This window comes from Triturus cristatus, chromosome 1_2 (assembly GCF_964204655.1).
Source record: "Triturus cristatus chromosome 1_2, aTriCri1.1, whole genome shotgun sequence".
Lineage (NCBI taxonomy): Eukaryota > Metazoa > Chordata > Amphibia > Caudata > Salamandridae > Triturus > Triturus cristatus.
The window spans coordinates 487,719,965-487,733,393 of NC_140580.1; positions in this window are offsets into that span (position 1 = coordinate 487,719,965).

Genomic DNA, 13,429 nt, shown 5'->3' on the forward strand with positions numbered 1-13,429 from the left:
ACTCCAACATCGGGCAGGCCTTCCTAAACCGGCTTGCCCGGGAAGGCCCTTTAAAAGGGTTGGGGAGTGGAGCAGGCATTCTCCTTTCGCTCCGCTCTCCAGCTGGTTGGTCACCGGACGGGTCAGGGCCTCTGAACGCCCCTAGCAAATCTTTTTTTCTTTTGTTTTGCAGGGATTTTTAGTTCGGCGGAGAGCAGCGAGATGCAACACGGGAGTCGGCAGCTGGAGGAATCAGCTGTCTTCGAGGCGGGTGCCGAGCGGAGGCCGAGCAAACGCGGGTTACCAAGGAAGGCGATCAGCTGTTTTGAACGGCTGGGGAGGTAGCGTGGTCGCACCCAAAAGGGAGCCATAGGCATTTGGCATCATTTGTTTAAAAACGGAGCGGCAGAATCAGCATGTGCTAGCATGAGTGGTTTAAGGGCAATATTTGCTGAGCAGCAGCATTGGGGCCAGCGTGATCGCGTGCATTTTGTGCTTACTTGCATCTGTATGCAATGGGAAGGCGCGTCTTGTGAAATCAGCAGTTGTGAGCAGGATTAGCAAAAGACAGCGGTGTGCATCGGTGGCATTGGTTGCGCAATTTTAAATATAACGCACTAGTAGTGATCAGCTGTGTCTTTCCCTCGCAAACTTGAGTGGCAGGTTTGGCACGTGGGATATTTCTCCCAGAGGATGCTAGTTGTTGCTTGCAGGGCACTGGGAGGGGCGCAATAACAAAGGTGTTTCTTTTGTTTTACTTACAGGTGCAGGGGTGAATAGCAGACTCAGTCAAAAGTCAGCTGGTCAGGAGGTCAGAAAGAGCTTTGTTCTCCCCTGTATGTTTGTTACCCTACAGGTGCTGCATGAAAGGGATCAGCATCAAAATATTGCGGAGGTTTTTTTAGGAGCAGTTTTTTCTTTGAATTCTTAATTGTCCCACTGCAGGTGTTTTCCTGAACGGTGTCACAGCATAAAGGCAGCACTACATTTGACAGCGGAAGAACACGGGCTTGATCGGTTGGGCAGCACCGGCAAGCCTGCACTACCATCGCTTCTGAGAGTCACGTGGGTTAGAGTATACTTGCCCGACCCACTAGACTAGCTGGTAGGCGTGGCTCTGGTTGCGTGGGTGCTGTGGCCGGCTGCTGACTGCTACTACTGCCAGGTAAGGGTTTGGGCAGTGTCTCAGATCTGTTCACGGTGAGGCTGGTAATAAATTTTGTACACAATGGCCCCTAAGGTAAAGCGGAACGACCAGCGTTCACGCAGGGATGCATTTATGGAGACAATGATGCGAAAAATGTAAGATATGGGTCAGGCCTTAACTGAATTAAGGGAAAAAGTGGATGGGCCTGAAGGGGTAGAGGGTAGGCCCAGGAGAACGAGGGTAGCCCCTAAGTCAGCTTTTCCCCAGTTACCCAAGATAAGTAGACCCAGGAAAGGGGGAAGGGGGGTACCTGCACCTATGGAGGATGCTGGACAGGAAGGGGCAGCCCCTGCGGGGGTGGTGTCTCAGCCATGGGACCCCATACCGATCCCAGAGGGCATTGAGGGTCCTAGTACGCCGGCACCCACACTTCCCACCGATGGGCAGCTAGGAATGGGGGGCACCCCACAGGCCCCGCCTGCAATACACCAGGCCAGCCCGATTTAGTGTCCAATCTGGCAGCGGTACTCCCCTGGTTGAAAAAAGTAGGGAACTGGTCCCAAGCAGCAGGAATGTCAGGTAGCGGGAGGACATGATGGCAAAGGCCAGACAGATAATGGCGCAACTTGAAAAGGTTCAACCTAAGGATGGGCCGGCAGTACCGGCAGGGGGAGCAGTGCCCGGGAGCACAGTGCAAACAGGGAATGGTGGAGTTCCGCCACCAGTAATCACACCAACAGATCCAGGAGCAGCAAGACCGGCGGAGTCGGCAGCATCATGTATAACAAAGACCTTGCCGCCCTTGGGTTTGGGAGAAATGCGCTCATCTAGGGAGCAATTGGGGCAACATTTGGCCCAAGAGACAAAGGAAAACATTTGGAAGGGCACGTACGTGAATATGTTTTCCCTGTTAATGGATGAAGCAGAGAGGGAAAAGCCAAAAAGAATAAAGAGTGGACTCACCCTAGGGAATGGGGTAACACAATATTAAAAAACAGGGTCGAGGAAACTTTAGAGAACTGGATAAAAGGTTTCACAACTTATATGTCAATCATATGTGAGCATTTCCCAGCCTTGGGTTCGGAAAGGGCTTGTTACCAAAACAGGATTACGTGCGCCCAGTATAATTATGGGGGAAGTGGTGGAAGGAGTATGACAAGGAATTTAGGAGAGCGAAGGTATGCGATCCTACCCTAGGCTGGAACCAAACAGATATGATCCTACACTTAAATCATATAACTCAAGGGCTCATATGACAAGGAATTTAGGAAAGAGAAGGTATGCGATCCTACCCAAGGCTGGATCCAAACAGACATGATCATACACTTAAATCATCTAACTCAAGGGCCCTCTGACAATGCCCGGGGACAGTCTCAGGACACCTCTCAGGGACAGTCCTTTCGTTCAGACCCCCCAGGCAATTCGGGGGGCGGTGGAAAAAAGGGCACTTGCTGGGATTTTCAACAGGTGTGCATGTAACAGAGCAGCTGGGACATGTAAATGTAAACATGCCTGTGGCAATTCATCACATCCTGAATCTAAATGTTTTAAGAAAACAAGAGATAATGGAGGCAAGAAGCAGGATGGAGAGTGTGTCCGTCGCTAAGGCCAGATTCCCCATAAGCATGAGTGCCATGATACTTTGGTTAAATAGCTACAACTGCCCAGACACTGCTAGATTCTACTGGAAGGCTTCATGGATGGTTTCAGGATCCCCACACCTGGCTGCACTGGGGTGTCACACTGCCACAATCAATTATCAGTCAGGGCTAATGAGGGGGTTGCAGCTGCAAAAATTGACAAAGAGGTTAGGCTGAGCAGTGTAGCAGGCCCATTTGAGGATCCCCCAATGGAAAACTTTGTTTGCTCCCCACTAGGGGTGGTTCCCAAGAAAGAGCACGGGGAATTCCGTTTTGATTCATAATCTATTGGCCCCCAGAGGACAGTCCCTGAACGATGCCATTGTTGGTGATTTATGCAGTGTTAGGTACGCTTCTTTTAATCAGGCAGTTGAGATGCTCAGGGGGTTGGGGCCCGGCGCAGTGCTGGCAAAATCTAATATTGAGTCAGCATTCCGTTTACTGCCAGTGCACCCGCTGGATTTTCATCCATTGGGTTTCCAATTCAGGGGGAAGTACTACGTAGACAAGTGTATGCCCATGGGCTGTTCTGCTTCTTGTGCCTATTTTGAGAAATTCAGTTCCTTTTTGGAGTGGGTTTTCAGGTGAGCGACAGGGCTAAGCCTGGGCGTCGTGCTACGCTTCGCCCACGGAGTGCACGTAGCGCTGCCTGCTTCACCGTTTACGAAGTAGGCGTAGCAGGCAGCGGTACGCACATGCCTCGGCGAAGCAGAGCTGCCCGCCACCCGCCGCCCGCCTGCCCTCATTTTCAAATAATTTAAAGAATGTTAAAAGTAAATAAAATACCTTACCTGCAGTGCGGCGTCCCGGGGCTCCCTCTTCCTGCTTGACGGCAACTTCTTCACACAAATGTGCATGCGCGGACACCCGCGTATGCGCAATTCTTGTGAGAAATGCGCATGCGCATGTAAGTATTTTATTTACTTTTAACATTCTTTAAATTATTTTAAAATGTGGGCGGGCGGGAGGTGGGCGGCGCATAGTGGGGCTACGTGGAGCGCGCGAGGGTGCGTAGATTTTGCCACACTACGCGCTGCTCCACGTAGCCCCACTACACCCACTACGCCCAGGGTTAGACAGGGCACCAGTTGGTATTACACTATCTGGATGACTTTCTTTTCCTGGGAGCACCAGGATCAATAGATTGTAAGTTAGCACTGCAGAAGTTTTGCGCACTCATGCAGGAGTTGAGCGTACCTTAGGCACAAGAAAAAACGGTTGGGCCAAACACAGAGATTGAATTTCTGGGGATAGATTTGGATTCAGTGCAGGGTGTGTCACGGTTACTTTTAGAGAAAGTAACAGCTTTTGGGACAGCGTTACAGCACTGCCTGACAAGGGAGAAGGTTACATTGCACCAGTTACAGCAGGTTGTGGGGCAATTAAACTTTGCGCTAAGGATAATCCCAATGGCTTGACCTTTTTCACGCACCATCGCGCAGGCTATGTCAGGGCTCAAGGAGAAGCACCATCACACCAGACTGTCCAGTGAGGTCAGGCAGGACATGCGGATATACAAGACATTCCTGCGTGATTTCAATGGTAGGGTTGTGTGGCCAGCCCTCCCAGGTCCAGTCCAGAAAAAGGGTTGATGACTGAGGCAGCCGGTAGCGAAGGGTTTAGCGCCACCCTGGGTCCAGCATGGGTTACACAGCGTTGGCCAGCATGGTGGGAAGAATCAGAGCTCACAAGCAACATAAGCTTCTTGGAGCTATTCCCTATCCTGGTGGTGCTGTCCATCTGGCCTGAACAACTGAGGGACCAAACTGTGGTATTCTGGTCAGACAACATGGCGGTAGTAGAATGTATTAATAACCAGACGGCAAAATGTAAAATTATCTTACAGCACTTAAAAGAGATAATACTGCTGTGCATTAAGATGAATTTGCTGTTTAGAGCTAAACATGTGCCAGGAGTATTGAACCATGCCGCTGATGCGCACTCTCACTTTAAGACGCAGGTGTTCAGGTCCCATCACCCAGAAGAGGCAGAGAACCCAACGCCCTTCCCAGAACAACTTTGGCAGCTTGTTCCCCCAGTTATTGGACCTCATTGCAGCTAGCCTAGCACCCAGGACCAGGAGGGCATACGAAATGGTGTTTGGGGCATATTGGCATTTTGTGGGGGACAATTGGGAGCACAAATAGCACGACACTGGGTCTGTGGTTTCCTATCTGAGAGCTATGGGGGATGAGGGACGCTCGGTGGCATCAGCAAGGCATCATATTACAGCTATTTCCTTTTTTGCAAAAGCTAGGGGTAAGGGTGATCCCACAGGCACGTTCATAGTGCAAAAAACTTTGAGGGGTGGCAACACCTACAGGGGGTGCAGCCTGATGAAAGAAGACCCATAGGAATTCAGACATTGGCTGCAATGATGGATGCTCTGGATCAAGTGTGTAATTCTCCGCGGGAGGCAACTCTCTTTCAAGTGACTTTCTGTCTAGCTTTCAATGGCGCTTTTAGGATAGCTGAGCTAGTTACAAAAAACAAAAAGGACTGGTAGGGGGAAATAGTTGGGACATGTACAGATTAAGGGAGACTCCGTATTGATGTTCTGTGATTTTATTTTGTAGCGCGCACAGATACTCAGGAGTGTCCCGGCGCGGAGCCAAACGAGGGATAGAAGCAAAGGAAAAAAGGATACTAGACAAAGAGGTGTGTTAAATACCCAGTTTCAAAACAGATCAGGAAGGCAGAGGGTAAGGCATAGTCTTGCTGAAGGAAGTCTCGTCTGCCCCATTACAAGACTGGAGACCTTCCTGGCACAACGACCAAAGGCCACGGGGGGCCACTACTGGTCCATGCAGATGGGACACCGCTCATCATTTTCCAGTTCAGAAGGGTCATGGGTTTAGCCATATAGAAAGCCTCTTTAGATCCAGCTACCTTTGGGACCCACTGCTTGAGAATAGGGGCCGCCACCGAAGCAGTGGCCAGGGGGTTTAATGGAAACGAGGTACAAAGGAACAGTAGGTGGTTGCAAACGCTATGTGCGTCTACATATGCTTTAGCGGTTGCAGGGAAATGCACTGATGGTTGGTTTTTCTTTCCTGGTTGATTTGCAGTTTCTACATCCTGTGTCGCACGGGAGAAGCTTGCATTGGTGCACCGTCCCGCAAAGGTTGTGCCATCCTGTCAGGCAGAAGGGCAACAGTCAACGGTTCAGCAACGCACGGCACACGTCATGAGCCAGGTTCACGCTTGGGACCAGGAAGAACAGGAAGCCTGGATTATTGGACATTCTTGCATACAACGGTTACAGAATTGTTTTACAGGTTCCTACGAGATGAGGGCACGACAGGCAAATGCAATAATATCTTTTTATGGACAGGGTGGTCTGTGCTTTAGTCAGTTCAGGGAGCTGGTGACATGCGTGCTGAGTATAAATCAGGGACCTCTGCGGTTTGTATCTTGCATACGTACGACCTGGTACACCTGGGGCAGGGGGGGTTATAGAGACCCTGCTTACTGAGGTGGGGTGGCTGGCAAAGAAATGCCCAGAGGCCCTGATAGTCTGGTCGCACATGATCCCAAGATTCCAGTTGAGAGGGGGTGAGTCTGTGTGGGCGTTGAATCATTCGGTAAAGAGGATCAACAACAAGATGGGAAAGAGGGCCATTAGGCAGTACCAGTCCATATTGGAAAGGCGGGCTCGGCCTCGAGCGTGCCGCCATTATGACGGTCGCACCGGTCCCCCACACTTGGGGGAGGTGGGGGTCACCATGCACATCTGTGATGTGGTGTCCAACCTCCCCTCGCTCAGTCAATCAATTTGCAGGGGGCCGCATGAACCGGAACCCCTTGCTGGTGCTTCCAGTCTCACGCGTCACTCCAACATCGGACAGGCCGGCCCAGGAAGGCCCTTTAAAAGGGTTGGGGAGCAGAGCAGGCATTCTCCTTTCACTCCGCTCCCCAGTCGGTTGGTCATTGGACGGGTCAGGGCCTCTGGAGGCCCTTAACAAATCCTTTTCCCCACCCACCATCCCCTGAGGCAGATAGTTTTTGTATGATGGCTATGTTTTTTCTTTTTCAGGAGGACGAACGTATTTGAAGCCATTTTGGTTTTTAGTTATGTTGAATAAAAGTTTATTAATCATTTTGTTTCTATTTCAAGAAAGTACATTTGTCGTATTTTGTATGTGTTTCCCTGGTCAGGTGGTAAGGTCATGATTGGTGGGCATAGTTTTCAGTCCTTAGCGGGCATCACCATTCTCAAATGGGGACGCCCAAGGGGGAGATAGAGGGTCTCTCATAGAACTCCAGGGACAGTTACAGCCGGTAGGCTGAAATGGTGCGGGGGCAGGGAAGTCTCGCTTCCAGTAGGCTGGTTGGCCACCCCCGCACGCGCATGCGCTAAAGGGCGCAAGGATGCATAATTGCAGCGGCCCGCCCCTTTTATGGAGTTAAGGTTCAGGGAGTACGGGGGGCCCGGGGGAGGTATCCATCTGGTAAGCTGGGCCCCCTACGCAGCGTCACTCCGGTTGGAGTTGTGGGACTTAGCTTTATCTGGATCTGGGGCCGCCAGTCATTGACCTTGATGTAGGCAATACAGGGATATGCAAAAAGAAAATTATATTCATCTCTTAGATTATGACAGGAATGTCTATGTATTAGAAACAAGTTAAGGTTAGCCAATTGACATTTTGTACCTATCAATGTATTGGACTTTCTGCATATTGTACATATTGTAAACAATAATAATTGTAATGTTTTATTAATTTTGTAATAAAATACGGCCTGGGTTTACTACCCCTAATCCAAACAGTTGTGGTGTTTGAATTGTTTGCCTTGGGGGAAGGGAGGGTTCACACCCCAAGGGACTTTAAAGTAATATGAGGAGGGGGATTAGGCAGTACCTGTCCCTATCTTGGCCTGTCGCCCTTTCTGACACCACTGGTATTAGGTTGTCTGATATCCAATAGAAGCCTTTCTTTTAAGCATTACAAACTCAATTTGCTTTAACCCACTCAAATTTGTCTTTGGAATAGGAAGTGCGATCTTGGGACGCACTTTTACCGCTTTGTATTGTCACTTGAAAATTGTCAATGATTTATCAACCCCTAAATTAGATTTTTTACAGGGGAAACAACGTATTTGCAATCTCTGAATTGGAGTGTTTGGAACATCAAAAAACTTTAGCACACGCGGAGCTAAATATTACTCCATAGATTATGCATTGAATATAATATTCACAGCTTTAATAAGAAGATCTCTGTTTAATTTTGGTAAAACTGCACCCGCTAGTCTAATCTGTCTTTCAAATGAAAGTGCAGAATGTCTGTGTCTAATTGAACTGTGCATGATTCAGATCCTAACTATATGCCATGACAGTGGGCTTGCATGTTGTTTTTTAATGGCAAAGCATTGTTTGCAGTATAGTAGTAAATGTTTATTTGTGAAACACATGTTGCATATGTACTTTAAGGCGGGTACACATTTTAGAATTATATAGTGCTAATTTCCCTGCTTTAGTTCTATCATTTAAGTAGTTGTCTTTCTCCTTTTTCAGATACTTGCATTGCTCTCCAGATCGGCACTACATAACCTTTCAAGCATTTTCACCAAAAATAGACTGAGCTCTCTCCATATATATGAAACATATACCTATATATAAAACATAAAATTGAAACGCCTCGTGTCCTTTATATAGTTCACTGTCACATTGGCAGGCTTAAGGGCTTAATTAATCAAGAAATATCAATGAAAGGTCAGCATGTTCTTTTCCATCCACCAATTGTGAAGGGCAGTTTTAATTGGTGTGCTCTCTGTTTCATTAATATTGTCCTCACTGATGCATCTCCATTGCTGGCCATGCTGACTCTTCTTCAAATTCAACTTATCTAGCAAATTCATGTACACCCTATGGTATTCTCTTGCCACATCTTGTCCTACATATTGCTCACTTTAAGAGCAACCGGACAAAGGGACCAGTGATACTCAAATCTCTAACACAATATCGAGGTAAACAACCTCGTTTGACGCAAGTATAGTTTTAATAATAACATTTACCATAATATTGTATCCCTATACTTATAATGGTAAGTACAAAAATATTGCAAATAAATTATCATTTAACACTAATATCATCCAAAAACATACTAAAATATATACTTTTTAATATTTCTAGTTTAAAGTAGTACATCTTAAATAGTTTAGTATATAACAATACTATAATGTAAATATCAAATAAATCAAATAGTGAACCATCCTACGCACAGAGCTAAGCATACGTTGGATGGCATATTTACCAACAACCCTGGGCTGTACTTTGATAGAGTGATTCCCCTGACTTGAACAGACCATAATGTGATATGTTTTAATCTGGCAGTCCCTAATAAGGATAATGCTATCTCAAACTGCCCTAAAAATGACAAAGAAACACCTCTGGTGGAAAGTTGAAGGTGTTGTATTGGATCAGGTGTTGAATCAACAGAAACCTGACCTAAACAGTAATATGGAGGTTGCTACTCCACTGCCCTGTGCTGTTCCCTGGAGCCCAAAATAATTAAGCAAAAGTGTAGGGCTCTCAAAAGGAGAAAAAAGTGCAATTCAAAGTGACACTAGATGAGCATAAAATGTTGATTATGTTGGAGAAACCCAAAGGATTCTACTAAAGAACAGCTTAAGAGAGTCACTTCTCTTACTAACTATAATAATGCACAACCTATTGTACCCTCGCAAGAGTTCTGCAATAGATTGGGAGAACATTTTCAGTCCAAGGTATCAGGGGTATATGATAAATGTTTTTCCATATCTAAAGGGTCTGGTTCAAATATGGCATTTGGCCTCTTCCCTTCTTCTAAGGATTCTACAGATGCCATTGAACCTGGTTAGTCTTTGCTGGAACATTTCACCCCTCTTTCAGAGGATAGGACTAGATCTCACAGGCACCATTAAATCACGGTCCAATCAAGGGATCGCTGTATCCCTGTCCCCCTTTGCTTTTGCATATGGTATCTGGTACTGTGGTTAAACAGCTTGCAATTTTGCTTAATAGAGTTTGGCATTGTGTAATTTTCTAGAGGGTAGGAAGTGGGCATCAGTCTGCCTACTTTTGATCCCAGTGATACAAAAAAGACCATAGAGCTATGTCAAGAATGCCTATGCCAGCCAAAAGTTTGGTGAATGCACTTAATACAGAATTAACAGTCTTCATTGACACCAAGAAGATTTTGGATTCTTCTCAACATGGGTTTAGTCCTTCTTACTGCACTGAATCAGCAATGCTGGGTGCTACCGATGATATTTGCAGACAGGTGGATTCAGGTGGTAGGGCTGGCCTGAAATTTCACAACCTCTCAGCTGCGTTTGATACAGTGAATCATTCACTGTAAATCAGATAGCTTGAGGGGGTCGGTATAATAAAAAATATCGGAGAGCGCAGCTATGCCAAATTCAGGAGTGTCTTGCTCCAACATTTTTAAAATGCAGGGATGCTCCGTATTCACAAGAATACGTTGCACCCTGAGTTTCCTGTAGTGCTGGTGATTTTTTATGAGGCGGAAGGGACACATTCCTGTACATTAACAATCAATAATGCGTTTTGATGTCTCTATGTTCTGTTGAATGCAGCACACATGGAAAAAGCAAAAAACTAGGAGAAATTAAGAATTTCTCCTCATATCGCCATTCTAATGCCAGGTACTCCATGCCGTTGGAATAGCATTGTTTTTGGTGTTTCCTCAGCCTTGTAAATCTGGGGCTGCATCAACAAGCAATGGGTGTTGCGATGAAACGCCCAGAGAAACACCCATTGCATGCCGCAGAGCACTGTGGTGGAAAGGGGCATATTTACAAGGTGCTGTTAAGTTACGTTAAGTGGCTTAGTGCCACCGTGTAAATATGGGAAATGGAGCTATGCCACCAGAGCATCAAAAAAAGGTGACGCTTCGGTGATGACTGGGGTTTGTAAATATGCCCCATACATTGGCTCTTAGGGATTTGATTTCAGATCATTATACCTTGCCTTATGGTGTGCCCTAGGCCCCCTCACTACCGCCTACACTCTTCATTGGCAAAACGTATTAGATCTCACAGCTTTGTCGTGGTGTCATACGCAGATGACACAAAAATTGGAAAGTACATCTCTTCTGATGCTGATGAGGTAGCTACAAAATTCAAGGTATAGCTGCTACACCTTGTCAGCAGGACACAACGTAAGTATTTAAAACTGAATTCCAACAAAAAGAAAGTAATCCTCTTTGGTTCTAACATCTTCTTCTGGAACTCATCTTGGTGGCCTTCTTCATTAGCCCCCCTCCCCCTATCCAGTTCAGAAAGTAAAAAACCTTGTAGTGTGGTTTGATGAACAGTTTTGCATTTCAGATCAAATAAACAAGATTCCATCTTCCTGCTTTCAACTCTTTAAGGTTCCAAGGAAGGTGTCATCTTTTGTTCCGGTGGATTTGCAGTTGGTGGTTATTGTTGCATTAGTTCTATTGAGAATAGACTATTGGAATGCAATTTATTTGTAGCTGAAGCTTCAGTCCCTCAAGAATACGGCTGCTTGCCTGATTCTTAGAATTCCCAAGTTTAACTCAATTGCATTTGTGCCCTTCATTGGTTACCGGTGGCTCAGCTGGTCCAATTTAAAGCATCGTTCATGGGGCCTTGTACAGTGGACGTCCTGTATACTTTCAGCAGGTGTTTTTTTGGCATGTGTCGAATCATATTTTAGGATCTGTTACTGCAAAAGTAATAACAGTTCCTAAAATAAAGAAAGCAATCTTGAGTTGGTATGTCATTGGTTCTGTGGATGATGTCATCAGTGATAACAACAGTGATGTAATTTTAGATGTTATCAGTGATCTTACTGACCATGTCATGAATGATGTAATATGTGAGGTCATAAACAGTGCATTGCAGGGGCGTAAGTTATAGTTAGCTCAGGTCACTGTAACTGCTGAATTTCTATGGTTTTGTATGAGTGAAGTCTGAGTGTAAATATAATGTCCCTGTAACCTTTGTTTTATTTCATTAAAATACGATTGGGAGGCTCACGGCCCCCCAGCCCCGGGGACCGCCAACTCCCCAGGGCTAAAATAAATAAATAATGTGTTTGGGGGGTCGAGCCCCCCCACACTGCCCCAGGGACCACCACCTTCCCGGGGCACTGTTTATTCAAATGCGGGGTCTGTTACGGACCCCCAGGGACCACCACCTCCCTGGTGCGTTAAACACTTGGGAGGGGGGCCGCACTGACCCCTCCTGGAGCCCCTGAGGGTCCTGGGAACTGCGACCCCCCCCCAGGGCCGGCTCCTGCAATGTCCCGGGGTGCCCTACCCCGGGACATTTTGTTGCTATGGCAGGGTGGGAGCAAACTCTGCTTTGGTTTTTGGACGCGAGAGCAGGAAACCTGCTCTCCCTTTCAAAAAGCAAAGAAGAAATGCTTTTGCACAAGGGGAACTGCATGTCAGCAGCACCCAGTGTGTAAAAGCAATGCGGCTCCCGCTGGAGGCCGGGAGCTGGCGGGACTGTGGGGGCTTTGAGGGTCCCCAACTTGAGGGCCAGCCCTGGGGGATGGGGTCCCCGGGGCCAATAGTGGGCCAGAGAAGTGGGGCCATGCAGCCCCCCTTCCCTATATTTAAAAAAAAACAGAAGGCCGGCCCCGGGGGATGGGGTCCCTGGGGCCATAATTGGCCTGAGGAGGGGAGCATGCTGCCCCCCTCCAAATTTATTTAAAAAAAAACAAGTCTGGCCATGCCCCTGGGGGTGGGGTCCCCTGGACCTAAATTGGCCTGGGGAGGGAGGCTGCACGGCACCCTTCCTGTATTTGTAAAAAGGGGTCTGGCCTCGGACCACCTTTCTGCAATGCAGCTATGTGGCGCGTACTGGAGGTACCTGGTGGGCTAGTTGGCCCCCAGGGACCCTCAGTATTCAAGGGGAATTAATTCCCCAACTTATAACGTGCCAGGGGCCACTTTTGCCGAGTGCTGCAGGGAGATGCCGGCTTTTTGGTTGTTGTTTGTTTTAGAAGGGAGCCCATACAGCCCTCCTTCTAAAAAAAAAAGACCCCATCCCCCAAGGCCTACCCCTTTTTATAATAAATTAAAAAATGGGAAGGGGGCCCCGTGGCCCCACTCCCATGGCCAATTTCGGCCCTCGGAACCCTATCCCCCAGGGCATGGACACATATTTTATTTTAAAATAATATTTGAAGGAGGGGGCTGGGTGCCTTCCCCCCCCCCTCCTGAGGCCTCTATTGGCCCAGGGGTCTCAATCCCCCGGGGCTGTGCCTCTATTTTTTTTATATATTTTAATGACGGTGGTGGGCCGCGTGGCACCCCTTCCAGGCCACTTCTGGCCCCTGAGACCCCATACCCCAGGGTCGGTCCTTTCCGTTGGGGTCTGTGGGGGGAGCTGTGCTCCCGCCCTGCCATAGAAAACAGCAATGTCACGGGAGTGGGCACTCCGGGACATTGCAGGAGCTGGCCCTGGGGGGGGGGCGGTTCCCAGGGGCATTAAGGGCTCCAGGAGGGGTGCCGCACAGCCCCCCTCCCAGCATTTTTAAAGCCCTGGGCAGGTGGTGGTCCTCAGGGGCCGGGGGTCCTTAAATGAAAGGAGCACTTCAGCCAGCATGCAATTTATTTTGCCTTTCAATGGACAACAGGTGAATATCACAGATGTTAAAGCGCAGGACACACTGCTGGAAATAATTTGT